The sequence below is a fragment of the Furipterus horrens genome, unplaced genomic scaffold (genome assembly GCF_987537825.1).
Source record: "Furipterus horrens unplaced genomic scaffold, mFurHor1.1.pri manual_scaffold_7, whole genome shotgun sequence".
Lineage (NCBI taxonomy): Eukaryota > Metazoa > Chordata > Mammalia > Chiroptera > Furipteridae > Furipterus > Furipterus horrens.
The window spans coordinates 107,149,586-107,171,583 of NW_028327177.1; the positions used below are offsets into that span (position 1 = coordinate 107,149,586).

The following is a 21,998-nucleotide window of genomic DNA, read 5'->3' on the forward strand; positions in this document are numbered from 1 at the left end:
GATTTCATTCATATGTAAGATATAAAACTAAAAGCAACAAATGAACACACAAGACAGCACACATAGACACAGACAACAGTATGGTGGTTACCAGAGGGAAAGGGGGGTGAGGAGAGTAGTAAAGGTTAAAGGGGGCCAAATAAATGGTGACGGAAAGAGACTTGACTTTGGGTGGTAAACATACAATGCAATACACTGATGATGTATTAGAGAACTGTACACTTGAAACCTATATAATTTTATGAATCCATGTCACCCCAATAAATTTAATTTTAAAAGTAAAAAAATAAATCAAGGACTGTAATTAAATAAAGGTGCCACAAAGGACCTGGTTACTCAGACTGTGGTGAAGCAGCACCAGCACCAGTTAGGAGCTTGTTGGAAATGCAGAATTTATACCGCACCTCAGACCTATTGATTCAGAGTCTGAACTTTAATAAGATCTCTAAGTGATTGCTGTGCACACTAAAGTTAGAGAGGTGCAGGAATCCAATAGCTTCACCTCCAGAGAGCAGCAGTCACAACCAGGAGTGGGGCACCACATGGTGATTCCTCAGGGTTAACCGCAACAGATCTGCTTCCTCATGGCCCTCTCTTTGTTGGCCCACATATTTACAAGTAGAAACTTTATTTATTTATTCATGCCTCTGTGCTGGGCTGTGGCACTCTCATCCATTCAATAAAAACTTACAGAACTTCTCTTACGCACTGAGGATAGTGAATAGGATGGCATGGCTCCAGATCTCAAGGAGCTTGCAGTCTAACAGGATACAGATACCAAATGAGTAATTACAAGTTTGATAAATGTTAGAAAGACAAACAGGATTTAATGGAAAAGAGCTGGAGATGGAGAGTCAGGGGAAGCTTTTCTGGAGAAAGTGTTGTTTAAGCTTATGTGAAAGCACATGTTGGTGAGGTGTGGGTGAACTGGCAGATTGTTCCATGCACAAAGAACACCACCCATGAACGGAGTGCTTTGGACGTTTATGTTTGTATTTCCAATGCCTTGCACTGTTCTTGGCATACAATAAGTGTTTGCTGAATCAATAAGTGTTCTGTCATGTTTCAAACATCTACTCTCTGGCTCTGGAGATGGTGGGAGCTTTATTTTTCTATTCAAAGGAAATAAGATCCCTTAATGGGGAAATGAGAAGGAAGAGAGGCTGCTGTGTGAATTGCTAAATTGGAACTGTGAGTGGGAATGAAAAATTGATTTACATAAATTTCCCCCCCTGAAGCAACTTGACAATTTATTCTGTTCTGGAGTAGTTTCAGTTTTTGGCTTCAAAACCAAGCTGTTTCTTATTCTGAATTTCTTGGCCTGCTGTGAAACTAACATTTAGTGTCTTTTACAGCATACTCTGATTAGGTCATGGAAATTCACAGCTAAATCAAACTGGAAAACAGCTAGATCAAACACAGCTAGATCAAAATAGAAAATTTGGAACTTTTCACTGCCCATTTTCGTCGGCAGCCGTCCGTCTCGAGAGACGATGGTGTAGCTTCTTAAGAGTCTATCTGCACCACCGAGAATGGCTGTGCAGTCCGACTCGGGAGTGACACGGTATCTGTCTCTTCCCGTGTTGAATCGACATCTTGCGATGACGCTGGAGTGTCCTCTCCAGTGAAGCTGAAGCTACAGAGCCTGGGCAGGGTGATATGGAGGGTCTGCTGTTGCCCATGCAGCAGACCCCCCCTCTCTTCGCAGCTGAAGGGTCCAAGGGAAAGACGGAGTCAATACAGCTTGGCTTCAGGTGCGCTGCAGGAATTGCCGGTGTTGACTACAACGTCAAACCGCCTTAGGGACTCCGGCTCCGGATTTTCTGTCGGGGTTTACTCCCTTAGCCTTTCCCCTGAAGAGGTATGCCGCAAGGCAGCGGAGGTTTTTTGGAGTCAGAGTTTTTCTTCTCTGATGTACCCTGACTGAAAGATCGAACCAGCGACACTTAGCTCGCAGGCCGACGCTCAATCCACTGAGCTAAACCAGCCAGGGCAATACCAAGCACCTAATACACAATAAACCTAGCACATAATAAGTAAAGCACATGAAGCATAATAGACTGTTGAATGTCAATGCATTATGTTGAATAAAAAGAAATCCTTACCACTGCCCATTTTACTTTGTGCATAATGTTGGAAGGTATTATAAAACTTGGCTTTTAAATCATTTTTTTTCAAAAGAAATATCAAATGATCATAATAATTGCCATCAATAAACGATGGCAATTATTATTTACTATATACATTACATAGCAAAATCCTCATGTTAACTCTACAAGAGACTAAGTCAAATGAAAATTGCCAAGTATTAGCAATTTCATATGGTTCAACTTAATATTACCTTTAGACTTACACCTTAGAAACTTGTAAGAGGTCAGAGAATCCCTGATAGCCATCGCCTTACTTTAAAATTTAGTACTGAATTTTCTTTACAGACAAAAAGATTCTGAGAGAGTTACAGCTCCTCTTAACACGCTTCACCCCCTTACCCCTATTGGCCCAAGTGCTGTGTCTACTTCTATTAATGGTTGTTTACACATTGGACTGGGGTGGTTTACAATTCATCTTCCTTGCTAGATTGAGTTCCTCGGGGGTGGAGGTTTTGCCTATCTTGTTCACTTGCGTATCTTTGTGCCTAGAGTATGTGAAAAGCATTTATTACTGTAAAACCTTAACAAACTTTCTGTGGAAACTAAATAAACCCTATCGATTTGTTACTGGACAATGTGAGGTAATCAATCATTTTAGCATCAATTCCAGGAGTGCTGCATTTGGCATTCTTGAACTCCTAGGTATTTATTTATGTACAATGATGAAGAAATTGCCTCTCCACCCCATCTCAGAGAAAGGTCCAAAGGTGCTCTCTAAGACTTCCTCACCTCCTTTAGGTATTTACTTAAATGGCACCTTTTTCTGCGCCTTCTCTGTGCACCCTATTTAACACAAGCCATCCCTCAAACACCTTCTCTGCTTATATTTTTTCCTATAGCGTGTATCGGGATGTAACATTTTCCACTCCACTATAATGTAAGCTCACACAGATTTTTCACAGAGGCACAGAATTAATAGACAAATGTTTTAATATTGAACTAAAGGACAGGTATTTTGGGCTATGTGTCGCGATTTTCTGTTCAGCTTCCACGTGACATGATAACTTGGCCTGTTTGGCTCTTAATTTGCCTATTCAAGAACCCACATCCCCAGTAGTCTCTAATCCATTTTCTGAATAATTACAGGGTGCCCCACACGTTGTCTCACAGTCACTCATTCCTGTTCCCTTGCATGCTGCTCCCCGGGGGCAACCCATCAAAGGCCTGGGGACCAAGATGTAACTGCCTAGTTATGCTCTTTCTAAAGAGATGGGGAGTCCCTGCTTCAGGCCTGCGGATAGGGGCAGGTGGAAAAGTCAAGCCTGGGGGAATGGAGGGGGCGAAGGTTGTGTCTATAAATTTTAGGCCTCGGGCCTGCAGCCTGCCAGGGAGGCGGCTGGGAAGCCAGCAGGGTTATTGCATTGGAGTCATTGGGAATCCCTGTTGGGCAGCCAGGGGCTGGAGCCGAACACCTCTTCACATCACGGCCCCCTCCTCTCTTTGGAAAGCCTGAGGGGCGGGGTTTGTTTACTCCTAGCACGCACCGCGATCCTACCAATCCATAGGGGGAAGCGCCTGACGTTGTTCATCCGCGGGCCAATCAGTGCTCACCGTGCTGCTCCACCGCCAAAGCTTGCGCCCGGGAAGCGGGCCAGTGCCTGGGCCCTGTGCGGACTGACGGAGCTGCTAGTGACTTCGCCTGCAGGGGCTGCCGCTGCTCAGCACGCGGGGCGCGCCCAGACCTTTCCTCCTTGGGCAGCCCCGAGGGCGCGCGCACTGCTGGCGTCCTGGGGCCTCGAACTCCAGGGCCTTTACTGGAGAGGCCGCGGACCTCCCCACCCTGCCCACGAGTGAGTACGCCCGGACCGGGCCACCACCAAGCACGGGTGTCCCAGGCTCCGAAGAACAGCGTTCCCAGCCCACCTTGTTCTCTGCAGCCTTGAGGGGGTAAGGTCTGGGGGGAGGGTGCGGGCCCTTGTGCCGAGGGCCTCTAGACCTGGTCCGGCGTGCCCCTGGGCAGGTTTCCTTCCCTGCGCCTCGGGGCCCCCTTGTCACCCCGAGCCATACCTGTTTATAAGCACGCGTCCTTCCAAGCCTAGCCGAGTAACCCGTGAGTGGAGGGAAGCCTCCCCCCACCCTCCCACACACGCACTGCGAATTGGGGAGAGGCAGCGTGCCTGAGTCATGCCTCATGGAGGAGAGGAGAGGCGCTTTCTACTTTCTCTGTCTCTTCAGGGAGGAAGGGTGGCTTCTAAGTCTCATTTTCTGACCTTTCCTCCTTTAGTGATCCACACACCTCCATCTGTCTTTACTAGGTGTTTTTCAGAGTTCCAAAGCTTTGTGCTCTTGGAAGAATCTCATAACCTCCTTAAAGGAACTTTGCTCTAAAGTCTAGGCTCACTTTTTGGGCCTCGACTCCTTTGGGAAATTCCAGAGAGCCATGGTCCCTCTCCACAGAAAATACAAAGGTGTTTGTAAGCTCTTGCAGAGAGACAGTTCAGCTAAGTGGCCTTTGGTACCAGCTTGTGTTACCTTGCATTGTGTGTGGCCTCAGTTTCTTCATCTGTTCCACAGTTGCATCTGCCCATTGGGGTGGTGTGAGGAGTAGATGGACTAATCTGTGCAACGCATTTGGAGCAATGCTCACAACATAGTAACTACTGTGCATGAGTTAGGCATTTTTATTATTGGCTGCCATGAGTGCTGCTTCAGAAAAGTTCCCTGCATTGTTTCTCTTTTTCTGTTGAAGCAGTTAACAGGCTCATCCCTTTCCATACTCACTTCTGAAGCTCCTTTTAGGCTTTTGAATACTTTTCTCTTCCCCATTCTATCTCAGAGGGCTCAGACTCCCTGTCCCACTTATTTGCTCTCTTTTTAGTAAGTCACTAGCTCATTCTCTTCCTTTCCCCTTCTCCCCCAAATTATAGTTTTTTTTTTCATTTGACTTCTACAGCTTAATTTTTTCTGGGCCACTTTTCTTCCCTTTTAATGGCTTGAAATAATCTTTACTGGATAACTATAGTTGAAGGTATTCATCTGTTCTCTATACAGTGTAATCATAACCTGTATGTTCAAAATTAAATATATAATAATTTAGTTGAAAGCAGTTCATCACCAAACCATTATTATATGAAATGTTAAAGGGACTTATTTAAGAAAAAGGTCATAACTATGAACAATAAAATGGCAATAAATACATGTCTATCAATAATTTAATCTAAAACCAAACTTAGCTAATGAGAAGAACAGAGATAGAATCATGAATGCGAAGCGCATTTTGATGACTGCCAGATGGGAGGGTGAGGTCAGGAAAAGAGTGAAGAAGTAAAGGGATTAAGAAGTACAAATAGGTAGGCACAGAATAGCCATGGGGATGTAAAGTATAGTACAGGAAATGGAGTAGCCAAAGAACCTATAGCATGACCCATGGACATGAATAATGGTGTGGGGATTGCCTGAGGGAGTGGGGCAAAGGGGGAAAAATTGGGACAACTGTAATAACATAATAAAAATAAAATAATTTAGTTGATCTGATAGTGCATGTTGCTTTTCCATTTCATTGGTTAGCCTATAATTTAGCTAAACCTTTATCCCTATCCTATTACTAGAATAAATCTTTAATAGCAGTGTCCATTTTCAAGGAGCACCAAGGAGAAAAATCAAATGCCTAGAGCCTGGATTCTCTCATGCTTATGCACTGGCTCTTGATGTGTGTTTTCTGTTAGAACATCTTGTGCCTGGATCTTGAGTCTAGTCTGATGGCAGACATCGTGTCTGTAGTGCTTGCTGTTCTGGCAGGACAGTTGCAGTTTCAGCAATGTGGCATTTATGTTTGTTAATAAAGGCACAAGCATTATTAAACTCAGCCTTTTAGTTCTCTTTATTTCTAGTGGTTTAAGAAAGGAAACAGATTTTTCAGGCATGTAATACTCTATATGACCATTTTGTGATAATGTAACTTTCCTTTCATCTCTTGTAAATGTGTAGTCTACTGGCACCTTCAAGTTTTTCCCTTGTATTCAAAATTCTTAACTGCCTGAGCTATGTCCTCTCAATACAACTTGAAGTTAAATGTACAGATATGTTTATTCCTAATGTAGAAAGTGTTTGTGGATGAAAATTATACATTAAAACACACCCTAAGGAGTCAAAGATTGCTTTTTATTATTAGAAATTAAAATGCGAAGAGTATACATTTGCTTTTTTTTTTTTTAACATGATAGAGTGGCTTTGTTTTCTTGCTGTTGATAATTACATGAGTTATTTATATTTACATAGCACTTCACCAATTTAAAAGTCCTTTTAGGTATATGAAAGTTTTTAGAACATGATGAGGTGATGGACTAAGTCAAAATTAAATTCATGACAAAGGTGAGTGAATTAGAACCTAAGTACTCTGACTTCTAGTCCATTGTTTCTACGTCTGTCAGCCTTAACAGTTAGCCAGGAACAAAGAATGGAAAGGGAGAATTTAAGATGAAGTTTTTGTTTGTTTGTTTGTTGAGTATATTTTATTGATTATGTTGTTACAGTAGCTCCAATATTTTTCCCCTTTGCCCCCCTCTGCCCAGTAACCGCCTTCCCTCCAGCAGTCCCACCCCCCTTAGTTCATGTCCATGAGTCGTGCATATAAGTTCTTGGGCTTCAACCTTTCCTATGTTATTCTCAACTTCCCCCTGTCTATTTTGTACCAACCGGTTATGCTTCTTAATCCCTGCACTATATGCCCATTTCTCCCCCTCCTCCCTCCCAGCTAATAACCCTCCAAATGATCCCCATACCTATGATTCTGTTCCTATTCTGGTTTGCTTTTTGGGATTTTGTTTTTATTTTTTAGATTCAGTTGTTGATAGTTGTGAGTTTGTTGTCATTTTAGTGTTCATAGTTTTGATCTTCTTTTTCTTAAGTAAGTCCCTTTGACATTTCATATAATAATGGCTTGGTGATGATGAACACCTTTAACTTTACCTTGTCTGGGAAGCACTTCATCTGCCCTTCCATTTTAAATGATAGCCTTGCTGGATAGAGTAATCTTGGTTGTAAGTTTTTGCTTTTCATCACATTGAATACTTTTCGCCAGTCTCTTCCTGCCTGCAAAATGTGCTCTGAGAAATCAGCTGATAGTCGTATAGGCACTCCCCTGTAGGCAACTCTCTGCCTTTCTCTTGCTGCCCCCAGGATTCTCTCTTTATCTTTCACCTTTGGCATCTCAATCATGATGCGTCCTGGTGTGGTCCCCTCTGGGTTCAGCTCGCCCAGGACCCTCCGTGCTTCCCAGACCTGTATGTCCATCTCCTTCGCAAAATTTGGGAAGTTTTCCTCATTTTTTTCAATTCTTGCTTCCTTACTCTGCAATTGTTGACTGTTTTTTCTTCCTTATGTTCCAAATCATTGAGTTGAACCCTGGTTTCCTTCTGTTAACCATGGGTTTCGTGTGGATTTTTCTTCGTTTCATTTAGCATAGCCTTCACTTCTTCTCTTATGCGTTTGCCATACTCAAGCTTATCTGTCAAGCCTGTGAGCATCTTTATCACTAGTGTTTTGAATTCTGCATCTGTTAGGTTGTCTAGCTCCTCATATGTGAGGTCGGCTATCTCCTCGTCGCTTAGTTCTCCTATTGGAACCTTGATCTGTTCCCTCTTTTGGGCCATACTTCTCTGTCTCCTCATTCTGACAGGCTCCTGTGTTTGTTTGCCTCCGAGGTCCAGGTAGAGCTGTCACTCCTGTTACATTGTCAGGGGCAGAGCCTTAGGGATTCGTCAGTACAGGGTGCCCTGTTTCACCACGTCGTGGTGCTGTATGTGGGGGAGGGGTCCGGGAGGGAACAATGCTGCCTCCCCAGCACTCGCTCCATTTCCAGGCACCTCTCCCACTTCCACACCAGACTGGTGCCCCTCTAGCTGCTGCCCTGGCTGTTGTTCCCAGAGTGGGTGCGTCTGCGGATGTTCTAGGATCGTGGGGGCCCTTTAAACAAGTGGACTCTGCTGAGAGACCGGCAGTTTCTGCCTCCACTCCAACCCCCACTGGTCTGCACAGTCAGAAGCAATGAGGCTTGATCTTTCCTGGTGCTGGGACCGTGAGCTGCAAGGTCTGGTGAGGAGCTGGGAATGCTCCCCAGGTGTCCCTCCTGACTCTTTAAAATGTGTGACTGCACTTTCTGCTGGTCTGCCGTTGCCGCCACCACGCCAGGTCCTCTCTGCCCCAGCTCCGCTTCTCCTACCTGTCTGGATGAGTATTTCTTCTTTATATCTTTGTTTGCTGGACTTCCATGTAGTTTGGTTTTCTGGAACTTCTGGTTGTTTCTTAAGATGAAGTTTTAAAAGCAGAGGGAAAGTTCTAATTTGGGCATTAAATATTAGATATTAAGTAGTAATTAGCATCTTATTTTTTATCTTTAAACTTAGGCATATTTCTTTTAAAAAATTGTTTTTTATTGATTTGAGAGCAAGAGAGAAAAATGTCAATTTGTTGTATTCATTGGTTGATTCTTTTATGTGCCGTGACCAGGAATCAAACCCATAACCTTGGCCTATCAGGATGATGTTCTTACCAAGTGAGCTACCTGACCAGGGCAGGCATATTTCTTTTCAAGGTTGAATGATAAGCCTTACTATTTTGAATTTACTCATAGTTTATATTGTCAGTTGGCAAACTTGATTTTTTTTGGCTTTGTCATATTTAAACTCATTGCAATATGTATCATAATGAAAATCAGAAGAAACCGAAAAGCATATCATTGAGAATATTTTTAGATCATAGAATTTTAAGTTGTAATGAATTTTAAAGATGATTATTATTACAATATTATTATTATTTTGAGAGTGAAAGCAAGTTTTATTTAGGTAGAGAAAAAGAAACAGGCCAGGACTCAGGTTCTGGGGACAGGACCAGGGACTAAGCCTGGTGCAGGCTATTGCTACCTGCTGCTCCCTGGTTGCGAGTCTCCCAGGACACCGCTGGAAAAGACATGAAGTACACGTTCAAGGGGATGCAGGTGAACTCAAGAGTGAGTTGCTAAAGATTATTAAACATACTCGCCGCTTTATTCCTTGACCTTTCCATTTTACTCTGGGGTACATGACTCAGGGGTGGAGCATGAGTAGATTTAAAAATAGACTTTTAACCCTTGGAAATTTAATGCAAAATTATATGTATTTGCATGTCTTTTTCTGGATAGAAGATTAATAGTATCATACTTTCTAAGGTGAAGATTTTTGGACAGCTCTGATTTTTATAAAATTATTTCTTTTAGCTCGCTTTGGTAGCACATACAATAAAATTATTTTTTTTACTGAACTAGGAGTTATGTCTTCACTTGTTCTAGTACTCTCTTCCGTATGTGGGTTTTCAGGTATTTGAAGATACTTATATTCCACTGATTCTTTTCTTCTCTAGACATAATATTCTCAGTCTTCAACTTATAATAATTTTGTTGTTTTTATTTGAGCCTCCTTACCATATAGCTGGCTTACTTGTGGATGTATTTCAGTTCATCCATATTGTTTTTAAAAATGTGGTTCCCAAAATTACGTATTAACCAGTAGAGAAGATTTTAAAGCATGCACTTTAAGATTAAGAGTAAACTTGCCCTCGTCTGGTGACTCAGTTGATTGGAGCATCGTTCCATACCCCAAAAGATTGTGGGTTTGATCCCTGGTCAGGGCACGTACCTAGGTCCTCGTTAGGGCACTTACCAGAGGCAATTAAAATGATTGATGTTTCTTTCTCTCCCTTCCTCTCTCTCCAAAATCAATAAACATATCCTTGGGTGACAAAAAAAAAAAAAAGAAAGATTAAGAGTGGACTTGCTACTATGAATGAAAAAACTGGGCTCTATGGAAAGTAACCTCACAGAGTGATCTGGTCATAAATTACTAACTGGGCAGGTCATGGTGGGTAGTTATGCCCCAGACCTATAACTTCTTTAGTGGAAAATGTTATGCCCATTCTGTCCATTGTTGTGCATCTAGGTTAACACTCCTTTGAAATACCAGAAGAATATGCTTAGAAGGGGATATTAATTTTCAAGAGAGCACATAATCTTAACTGTCCTGTAATCCTATTCCTGCCTTGCTTTCTCCCACCAACATGTAATCTTCCTTACATTCCCTCCTTAATTTCAAATGCATAAAAGAAGCTGCAAAATTGTTATTCTTTGGATCATTTGAGATCTTTCTCCCCCAGCATATGTTGCCAGTTTGGCTCAAATAAACTCTTATAAAAATTCTCTACAGGTTTGGACATTTTTGCATCGACACTTTGCAACTACATCACACTGTTAATTCATAATTATGTCTTAGTTAAAAAGATGAACTCTGGGACTATCTTGCTTGGTTTTATTTTTATTTACTTATTTATTTAAAAAAATATTTACTTATGTTTTCAGAGAGAGGGGAAGGGAGAGAGAAAGAGAGGGAGAGAAACATCAGTGTGTGGTTGCCTCTCACATGCCCCCAACTGGGGATTGGTCCTGCAACCCAGGCATGTGCCCTAACTGAGAATCAAACTGGCGACCCTTTGGTTCACAGACTGGCACTCAATCCACTGAGCCACACCAGCCGGAGCTTGCTTGGTTTTAAATTCTGGCTCTACAGTTTATAAGCTGGGTGACCTTGGGTAAAGAAAGTATAACCATTTGGGGCCTCAGATTCCTCACGTGTAAAATGGGGTTTATAATAGTACCTACCTCATAGGGCTGTTATAAAGAATAAATGAACACATTCATGTAAAGCATTTAGAATGGTTCTTGGCAGTTAAGTGCTATACGTGTTACCTTTTATTGATTTTTTTAATCAGCTAAAATTCTTGAGTTGTTTTGTCCATGGTCTCCCAATTTTTTAAAAAGATTTTACTCATTTATTTTTATAGATAGGGAAAGGGAGGGGGAAAGAATGGGAGAGAAACATCAATGTGTGGTTGCCTCTCGCACAACCCCAACTGGGGACCTGGCCCGCAACCAAGGTGTGTGCCCTAACTGGGAATTGAACTGGTGACCCTTTAGTTCTCAGGCCGGTGCTCAACCCACTGAGCCACACCAGCCAGGGCTCTCCCAATTTTTAATGTCATGTTCTTCCAATTATTTAATAGAATATTTTTTGGTAGGATTTTACATTTATCTGTATTAAATTTTATCTTATCAGATTGGTTTTAGTCTGTCAACTTTGTTGAGGTAAAAGTGTCCGAACTTGTAGAGAATTTTTAAAATAATTTATTTGAGCCAAACAGGGAATATGTCTAGAAGTAAGATCTCAAGACTCAGAAAAATACTTTCCAGAGTGACCCTTTGCAGCTTCTTTTATAATTTGTAATTAAGGAGGGAAGGAAGGAAAATTATAGCAAGGTGGGAGAAAGCAAGGTGGAATTAGATTACAAGATAGTTAACAAGATTATGTGCTTTTTTGAGAGTGCTTTCTTGAAGGGTCTGAAAACAGGCATTAACCTAGATGCATAGAAACAATGGCCAGGGCTTGCTTAAGTCAAAGATTAACTTTTTACTAAAAAAGTTATATGCCTGGGAAATGTCTACTCACCATGACCTGCCCATTTTGGAATTTGTAATCAGATCACTTTCTGCGGTTACTTGCCATAGAACCTCTTTTTTGTTCACAACTTAAAAACAAAATCCTGATTTGGTCATTCAATAAATAGGCTTATTTACTTGTGCATAGATTTAATAAACTATAAGTTTGATAATGCTGACATTGCCTTCAGGCAAATCTATTAAAATGTTGACTAGGCAGGAATAAGAACTAGGGACCTCTTTTAGCATTGATTAAAAAAAAAAAAATAACAAAAACTTGAGGATGGCGGAGTAGATAAACATGGCTTGCCTCCTCGCACAATCACATCAAAATTGCAATTAAACTAAAAACAACCATCATTCAGAACCATCAGAAATCGAGCTGAATGGAAGTCCGACAACTACAAAATTAAAAAGAAGATACTACATTGAGGCTGGTAGGAGGGGCGGAGACACTGAATGGGCTGGTCCCACACCTCCATGTGGTAGATAAAAATTATGAGGGATATATTAGGAGCGACGGGTCCCAGGCCCACACCAGGCCCCCAAGCCCAGGGTTCCACTGCCAGGAAGAGAAGTTGCCATAACTTCTGGCTGTAATATCCAGTGGGGATTGAGCCCGTGGAAGAAACTGCTGGATTCCCTGGCAGTTATTCTCTTAAAGGACCCACGCAAGACTTACTCAGACTCACTCCCTCTGAGCTTCACCATGAGGACAGCAGCTTGATGGGAACCAGAGACATAAGGGGAGGAACTGAATTGTCTGGCATAAGGGTGAGAGCTGGCGGGAGCTTTCTCCAGACAGAAGTACTGGCAGAGGCCACTGTTCCCTTTCTGAGCTCTCCCTGCACAGAGCCACAGAGCCGGCAGGAGTGTGCCATATCTGAGACTACATCAGTTGGGCTCACACTGTTTGCCCCCACCCTGGTGATTCCCTGAGACCCTGCCCCACCCAACTTTCAGGCACACCCAGGCTGTTTCCAGTGGCTTTTACAAATGGATGGTGGTCTTTGCCCATGCTTCAGATTTTCCTAAATTCTCTCAAACAAGCAGCAGATGCCCCAGGCCTGCCACTAGCAGAAGCCAGCCTTGGTTTACAGCATGAACTCACCCAGGCACTTCCAAGCCCAGCCCAAGTGGGAGCCATCTGCAGATCACTTTGTAGCTTATGATATGTTACCCCAGACAGAATATAGTTGGTGACTGACATTGGACATGTCAAGCAATCAAGGCTCAAACAGAGGTGAACACAGCCCACACAGTGGGCGCCGCTCAAATACCCAGCTTGGGTAATAGGGAAGACTGTGCCACAGGACCCTATAGGACATCTACTACATTAGGCTATGTTACCAAGCCTGGGAGATGTAGCAGCTCTAACTAATACATACGTAGAAAGAAACAAAGGGAGGCTGCCAAAATGAGAAGACAGAGAAGCATGGCCCAAATGAAAGAACAGAACAAAACTCCAGAAAAAGAAATAAACGAAATGGAGACAAGCATACTACTAGGTGCAGATTTCAAAACACTGGTTATAAGGATGTTCAAGGAACTTAGTGAGGACCTCAACAGCTTAAAAAATATCGAGTCAGAAGTGAAGACTACACTAATTAAAATAAAGAACAATTTATAAGGAATCAACTGTAGAGTTGATAAAGCTGAGAATCAAATCAGTGATTTGGAACATAAGGAAGCAAAAATCAGAACAGCAAGAAAAAATAATCCACAAAAAAATGAGGATAGTGTGAGGAGCCTCTGGGACAACTTTAGGCATATACCAAATTCACATCATGGGGGTGCCAGAAAAGAGAGGGGGCAAGAAAATGGAAACCCATTTGAAAAAATAATGATAGAAAATGTCCCTAACTTGGTAAAGGAAACAGACATACAAGTCCAGGAAGTGCAAAGGATTCCAAACAAGATAAACTGAAAGAGGCCCACAGCAAGACATCATAATTAAAAGGTCAAAATTTAAAGACAAAGTTAAGAGCAGCAAGAGAAAAGCAGTTAGTTACCTACAAGGGAGCCCCCATAAGACTGTCATCTGATTTCTGAAAAGAAACTTTGCAGGCTAGAAGGGATTGGCAAAAAATATTCAAAGTGATGTAAAGCAAGAACCTACAACCAAGATTACTTTACCCAGCAAAGCTATCATTTAGAATTGAAGGACAGATAAAGAGCTACCCAGATAAGAAAAAGCTAAAGGAGATCATCACCACCAAACCAATATTATATGAAATGTTTAAGTGTTATCTTTAAGAAGAAGATTAAAAATATGAACAATAAAATAGCAATATATATCAACAATTGAATCTAAAAACCAAAAAACAAACAAGCAGAACAAAAACAGAATCATAGATACAGAGAACATTTTGATGGTTGCCAAATGGGAGGGTGAGAGGGGATCGGGTGAAAAAGATAAAGGGACTAAGAAGTACAAATAGGTAGTTACAGAATAGTGACGGGCATGTATAAGTACAGCATAGGAAATGGAGTCGCCAAAGAACATATATGCATGACCCATGGACATGGATAACGGTGTGGGGATTGCCTGAGGGAGTGTGTGTGAGGGGCTGGCTGGAGGGGGACAAAAGGGGAAAAATTGGGACAACTATAATAGCATAATCAATAAAATAGAATTAAAAAAACACGCATTAATTCTTTGGTTCAAGTTTTCAGTCAATTAGAAATATAGCTAATTTATTGTTATCCATCTCAAATATTTCCAAGTTTTCACAAGGAATATATAAGGAACTTTTACAATTGCCTTCCTAAAACCCAAATACTTTTCTATACTTCAATTTTAAAATCTTACCAATTTAAAAATTGTCAGGAAAAGAACAGTAATCGGTCATTACTTGTGTTTCATGAAGCTGTACTTGTTTCCAGGAGCATATGCTGGTTATTACTTTTTCTGTGTTCACAAACTTCTCTCAGTAATGATTCTAGAATCTTGTCTAGAGTTATTTAACTTCAGTGATCATATGTTGGGAGGATTTTCTTTCTCTTTTTGAAAAGCATTACTACATTTTCCTGTTTCAGTCTTCTAGCAACTTATTCTCCATAGTTCCTGAACAATTGCCAGCAGCTGCATCTAGAACTCTATACTTGTTGAAGTTTTTCTTGGAGCAGTTAGGGATTCTCTTAAATTGTCTCATCCATATTGAACTTTGATGTCCTGTCCATTAATTCACTGTTTAAATTTATCAAGTGTCCATTTGGGGCAGGCTATCAATGCTTGTTTCACCATCCAATCTGAAGAGAACCTTTCTTGGTAGACACCCCTGAAGCAAAAAGGTAATCTGCATCCTCATGTTAACTCTCCATTAACAGCAGTCTGGGCCTCCAGTCCTCTGCCAGTTTTCTTCTGTCTGCAAACCTTAAGCATTGCAGCCAGAGTCATCTTTGTTTTTAAAATGCATGTATTTCTTAATGTCTTTCCTCCCCATTGGAATAATCTCTAATGAACTAATTAGATTTTTATTTTGAGTACTTCCCAACTCCCTTCTTCTGTTTTCTGTTTATTATCCTTTTAAATTCAAGTCTTCCTCCCCCCTTTACCTTCCTTGTTCTTAAGGGTGGTTGAGAACTATCAGCCTGATAACAGGCAGGGAGAGATGGTGACTCCCCACCAGCTGGTCTTTGTGTGTCACTCAGCAAGCAGACATGGAGGGTGTCCTGTGTTACAGGCACTGTGTGGGACAGAGTTGAAAAAGGAGTGTGACATAGCCTCAGCCCTTAAAGAATTCTAAGTGCAGGGGGAAAATAGGGGAGAGTAGTTTGGAGAAGCCAAAAAAATTTTTTTTTAAATAAAATACTTGAAAGCATAATAAGTGTATTAAAGAGATTCCTTTTACAACAAATATGTTCTTGTTGAGGAATGAGTTTGTTAAAGTGACTAATTTAGTTTTATTTAAGTAAAATCAGCTTTTAAAATAACCAAACTATTAATGTGGAAAAATAATATGTATTTCAATACTGCTAAAATAAAATATTTAATCAAAACTGTAAGCACTAACTTGTCTTTTACAGGCCATTCCGCATGAGATTTGACAATTAAAAAACCAATCTACTCCACTGTAAAAATTTCTTTAAATTACATTAAAATTATTTAAAAGTTACTTTTATTAAAAATTATATGTATTTCTTGAGTGAGATTATTAACATTTAACTAAGAAAACAATCCATTAATGTTTTCATCCACAGCATCTTCAAAATTGTGGTGTGATGTAAAACTACCTATAAAAGAGAAGGATTTGTTAAATACTATCCAAAGGACAGAGAATGAGAGAGATGATAATAAGCAGTTGCTATAAGAACAAAAAATGATTTCTAGGTTAATAAAAGTTTGGAAAAACTGTCAGATAAATAATTCTGCACTACTTGATACATTTTTAGTTCTAAAGTCTTTTCAAGTAGGAAAATCTTTGAGTATAGTGATTATGTATTTTTAAGTTGAACAAATCAATATCCAAAGGTAACAGAATACATTACCTGTGCAGGCATTCTAAGAATGAATGAAAATCTGTGTGAAAAATTCCATCATAAATGAAAAGCAATAGAATACTTGGTGATGTTAACATTCTGCCTACAATTTTGCCATTAAGCTCATGCTCTTCAAGACATAACTATATCACAGTTGCTGTAAAAATAATCACTAAACATAGATCTTTAAAGAAATAATTTGTGGAAGATTAACAATAGTGGTTAGAAAAATTATTTTAGAAAGTTTTTCCAAGAGTACTTAACTAGTTTTGACCTTGAAAAGCTTTAAAATTGGTAGTTTTCAAATATAGACTTTCATAAGAGAATTATTTTGATTGAGAAAGGGGTGGATAAGGGCGGCTTAAAATCTTATCTAGTAAAAATCAGTTACATCCCTGGCCAGGTAGCTCAGTTGTGGAGTGTGGTCTCAATCAACAAAGGTTGCAGGTTCTATCTCCAGTCAGGGCACATACAAGAATCAGTCAATGAATGCATAAATACGTGGAACAATAAATTGATGTTTCTCCCTTTCTGTCACTCTCTCTCCCTTCCTCCCTCTCTCTAAAAATCAGTCAATAAAAAAAATTTAAAAATCAATTACGATACAAATTCCTTGGTTATTATATGGGAAAAGAAGCACAAGCCTTGTCTATCTCTCCAAATATTTGTGCTGTCATAATAAAAACTTTAGACAGATAATGTGTCAATAATTAAGAGAACTTATTAACCTTATTTCAAAGTTGTAAAAAAGAAGAAACAGAATGCAAAGAGAATCATCTGATTTCAATAAAGGTACCAAAATGCGAATCATTATTCAGAGGTCTTTGTCTTTTTTCCTTTTTAAAGTGAAATGTTCAGTGAAGCTTTGAGGTAACTGGATTAGATGCAGCTGTTTAGATTTCAGATATAAGAAATTCATGGTTTCTATAGAGGTGTTCTGCTTCTTTGAGTTTCAGCTTTTCAAAGCTGGAACTCTGGAAGACAACTGTGAGCAGAATTACTGTGGAAACAGGTAATACTAAAACATCATCAAAGAAAAATTCAATATTGTACTAGTTCAGTACTATCAGTGAGTTATTTTAAACCTATAAAATGCTATAGGATACACTTCCATTAGGGGGTACCAGTATTTACTTAGGTGTTGGCAGATGTTGGATTCTTTTCTAATTCATATTGGAATGATTTTCGGTCTGTTAGTAGTAATAACTTTTTCCAATGACCTTGGCAAATTTGAGCAAAGACTTGCTAGTTTAATTAGTAAACTAGTTAATTACAATGTAAAGGCGGCTAAATGTTTTAATTAATGAGCTCTCTGAAAGAACTCAAAAAAGTATTCCCTCTTTCCAAGTCAAATTATTTTCTTTTATTGTTTCTGTATCAGATTTGATAGCATTCTTGGGATGCTCAGGACTATCAGATACTACAGCTTTGAGAAAGATCTGTTCTGAGTTATTAGTTTTCTAAGCTAAAATTACATTCTGGATAAAGAGTTTAAGACAATTGGGTTTCCTCTCTTCACATAAGTGACATAAAAGAAGAACAAATTTCAAGAAACTGAAATGCTAATTTAAAGCATGTGAAACTAAAGCTAAAGAAAATAACTTTTTAGAGAGGGGTCACTATATACAAAACCCTTCTTCCCCATAACAGAAAGAAATTCCAAGATGAGAGAGATTGTAGTAAGTAGAGAAAGTAAGAGATTCTTTTATATAAGCAGCTCATTGAATAAAAGTGAAATCCTGTTTACAAGACTGTTCTTCTGTAACCCATGAAATGTAAAAACAAAACAAAACAAAACGCCCCTAAAAAACATCTGCTAGGATTAACTAACAAGATAAAAGTTCATAATCTGAGTACTTTGTATTCATTATGGATTTCTAATGGCTTCCTTCATCAAACACTTACAATATGATAGTCGTCGTCGGCAGCCGTCCGTCTCGAGAGACGATGGTGTAGCTTCTTAAGAGTCTATCTGCACCGCCGAGAATGGCTGTGCCGTCCAACTCGGGAGTGACACGGTATCTGTCTCCTCCCGTGTTGAATCGACATCTTGTGATGACGCTGGAGTGTCCTCTCCAGTGGAGCTGAAGCTACAGAGCCTGGGCAGGGTGATATGGAGGGTCTGCTGTTGCCCATGCAGCAGACCTCCCCTCTCTTCGCAGCTGAAGGGTCCAAGGGAAAGACGGAGTCAATACAGCTTGGCTTCAGGTGCACCGCAGGAGTTGCCGGTGTTGACTACAACGTCAAACCGCCTTAGGGACTCCGGCTCCGGATTTTCTGTCGGGGTTTACTCCCTTAGCCTTTCCCCTGAAGAGGTATGCCGCAAGGCAGCGGAGGTTTTTTGGAGTCAGAGTTTTCCTTCTCTGATGTGCCCTAACTGGAAGATCGAACCAGTGACACTTAGCTCGCAGGCCGACGCTCAATCCACTGAGCCAAACCAGCCAGGGCTACAATATGATAAGGATATCAATTAATCCCCCTCCAAGTACGTAAGACAGGATTTTTGGTTTTTCATTTTATAGATAAGGGCACAAGTTGCTTGACTGGGATCAGAAAGACAGTAATGGCAGTGCTGGAGCTCCAACATGAATCTGTAGGACTCTAGTGCTACCCACTCCATTGTATTGCCAGGTGCAAATATTGTCTTAGGCTTTTAGCATTCATGCAAGAACTTCAAAATCTTTAGAGCTCCTTAGTTGAGTCTTTCTAGTATGGTTTTTGTTATATCTAGAGTGTTGTGAATTCATTGAAATATGTGAGTGATTTGAAAATTAACCATTGTTTTTGATTGATTATCTTTCACTAGGGTCACTGTTTACGATAACTTCAAAAATAGATCATTTCTGTATAATGTATGTGGTATCTTAAATTCAGCTGTATTTCAGTTAATTAGTTAAATCATGATTATGAACTGGGTGAATCTGATTTACTGTGAATAGAAACAAGTACATAGTTAAGATGTTAACCTAGCTTCTTTGTAACATAAATATTTTAAATTTTATTGTAAGGTGTATATTATGTGCTTACATGTCCATTTGACTTGTTCAGAAATTAAATATATGGCTTTTTTCAGTCTGGGCATGGGTAGGGCTTAAAAAAATTAAATACGTATATAGGCTAAAAGAAAATATAATTATAATGAAATTATGTCAAATCTTAAAGTTGTGATAAAAGAAGAGAAAAAGGCTAAAAGTGTTAAAAAACAACAACAACAGAAAACAAGAAGGATAAAAATACAATAGCAGCCCTGGCTGGTAGCTCAGTTAGAGCGTCGCCCTGATACACCAAGGTTGTGGGTTCAGTCCCCGGTCAGGGCACGTGCGAGAATCAACCAGTGAATGCATAAATAAGTGGAACAACAAATCAATGTCACTCTCTCTAAATATATATAATATATAAAAATATCTAAATATATATATGTGTGTGTGTGTGTGTGTGTATAAAATAACAAATAATAGTGGTGTTTATTGTTAGTCACAGAGCAGGAGCACCATGTATTTCAATCAAAGATGCTGTGGCTAATGATGCTGTTATCAGCAGAGGTGTGGCTATGGTAAGTTGAATATACAAGAAAATTACTGTATTGGAAAATAAGAATGATAGTACATATCTTGTTATAAAAGTAGAAAACATAGCACAAAAGGATTTTTTTCCTCTTTACCTTTAGGTATACCAGTATATTGAAGCATTCTGACAAACTGCTCAACAGAGCTTGGCTTCAGCTATCTATCTATCTTCGTAGCAAAAGTTTCTGACATATAAAAAAAAGTTTCTGACTTATTTAATACTTCTTACCTTTTATATAAAATTCACTGCAGTATTTCACCTTGGGAAAAAACAATTTGACTCATTGGCCTTGAGTGAAAACAGAGAGCTATTATATTAATTTGACTTACTAATTTATGTAAAACCTTTTCTCATTATTTTTTATCATCTTAACTACCTCAAGGGTAGAGAAATTCTCAGCCCACCATCAATTTTTCATGTTGCGACTTTGATGAATTTTGCATAGTCTAAATATATCATGAGTAACCAGTCTTTGCTAAAAATTTTATGTTCAGTATTGCCGGCTCTGACAATTTACATTTTCTTGTGCTTAATGCATATGAATCTTATTGTGTCTGATATTCCCAATGAAGACACTCCCTACTCTCAGTCTTAGTTCTTGATCATCTTGTACAAATCCCACATTTCCTCATGAGGAGTATGGGAGACCAGGTGCTAAGGATGAGGAAATAAAGCAGGCCGGTTTTGTTTTCTGGATTCTTTTGGGTTTAGGGTCCTGTTTGCCTTTCTGACTTATTGTATTAATATTCAGCTGTTACCAGTTTCAAAATGCCCTGGCTGGTTTGGCTCAGTGGATTGAGCGTCGGCCTGCGAGCTAAGTGTCACTGGTTCGATCTTCCAGTCAGGGCACATCAGAGAAGGAAAACTCTGACTCCAAAAAACCTCCGCTGCCTTGCGGCATACCTCTTCAGGGGAAAGGCTAAGGGAGTAAACCCCGACAGAAAATCCGGAGCCGGAGTCCCTAAGGCGGTTTGACGTTGTAGTCAACACCGGCAATTCCTGCGGCGCACCTGAAGCCAAGCTGTATTGACTCCGTCTTTCCCTTGGACCCTTCAGCTGCGAAGAGAGGGGGGGTCTGCTGCATGGGCAACAGCAGATCCTCCATATCACCCTGCCCAGGCTCTGTAGCTTCAGCTTCACTGGAGAGGACACTCCAGCGTCATCGCAAGATGTCAATTCAACACGGGAGGAGACAGATACCGTGTCACTCCCGAGTCGGACTGCACAGCCATTCTCGGCGGTGCAGATAAGACTCTTAAGAAGCTACACCATCGTCTCTCGAGACAGACGGCTGCCGACGACGACGACCAGTTTCAAAATTTTCTTGAGTAAAAGTATTCCTCATATTTTTAGTCCCACTCTCCAGAGGTAAAACCATGTTTAAAATATGTTTTTTTTAAAAAGAGATTTTATTTATTTATTTTCGGAGAGGTGGGGAGGGAGGAAGAGGGGGAGAGAAATATCAATTGGTTGCCTCTCACATGCCCCCAGCTGGGGACCTGGTCCACAACCTAGGCATGTGCCCTGACTGGAATCAAACTAGCGACCTTTTGGTTCACAGGCCAGTGGTCAGTCCACTGAGCCACACCAGCCAGGGCTAAAAAAAATGTTTTTAATTGACAAATAATAGATTTAAAAATTGCACTTAATTTTTACTTACTAATACATTCATGTAACCAGCACCCTAGATCCAGAAACAGACCATTACTAGCATCCTAGTGTCCCTTTCAAGGTGAACCCCTTTTCCCCAAGGGAATTATTTTGACTTGTAACAGCATAAATTGGTAAAACCACCTTTAATGGTATCTGCTTTTAGATACTTAGACATAATTGTAGGTTAATGATATAATCATTGCTTCACTTCTTTTTTAAAAATCTTTATTTTGAACTAATTTTAGACTTTTTTTTAGATTTTTAGGAGATTTGTAAAAGTTGTACAGAGTTTAACTATATTTCTCAGCCAATTTCCCCTAATGTTAACATTTTACATAACCATAGTATAATCATGGAGAGAAAGAAGTTAATATTGGTACAATATTATTGACTGAACTCCAGACCTAATCGGAATTTCACCAGTTTTTTCACTAATGACATTTTTCTGTTCCAGGATTTTATTCAGGATCCCACATTGCATTTAATTGTTATCTCTCCTTAGTTGTCTCTATTCTCTAATAGCCTTCAATTTTTCTTTGTTATATGACCTTTACACTTTTGAAGAGTGCTGATCATATATTTTTCAGAATATCCCTTTCTTTGGGTTCGTCCATTGTATCGCTGATTGGAGTGTGGTTATGCCTTTTTAGTAAAACTATCACACACAAAAATAATGTTGTGTCTTT

At 40.0% G+C, this 21,998-nt stretch overlaps 1 protein-coding gene across 3 annotated transcripts in view; it reads left to right on the top strand.

Annotated features, from left to right (window-relative positions):
- The first annotated feature begins 3,898 nt into the window (after positions 1–3,898).
- Positions 3,899–21,998, top strand: part of TFDP2 (transcription factor Dp-2) — a 184,240-nt gene continuing 166,140 nt past the window's right edge. For 2 of the 3 annotated variants that reach the window (XM_090284231.1, XM_090284234.1), the window contains exon 1: positions 3,949–4,037. The gene's annotated coding sequence lies outside the window, so the exon portion shown is untranslated. The other variant, XM_090284233.1, reaches the window with a different exon arrangement.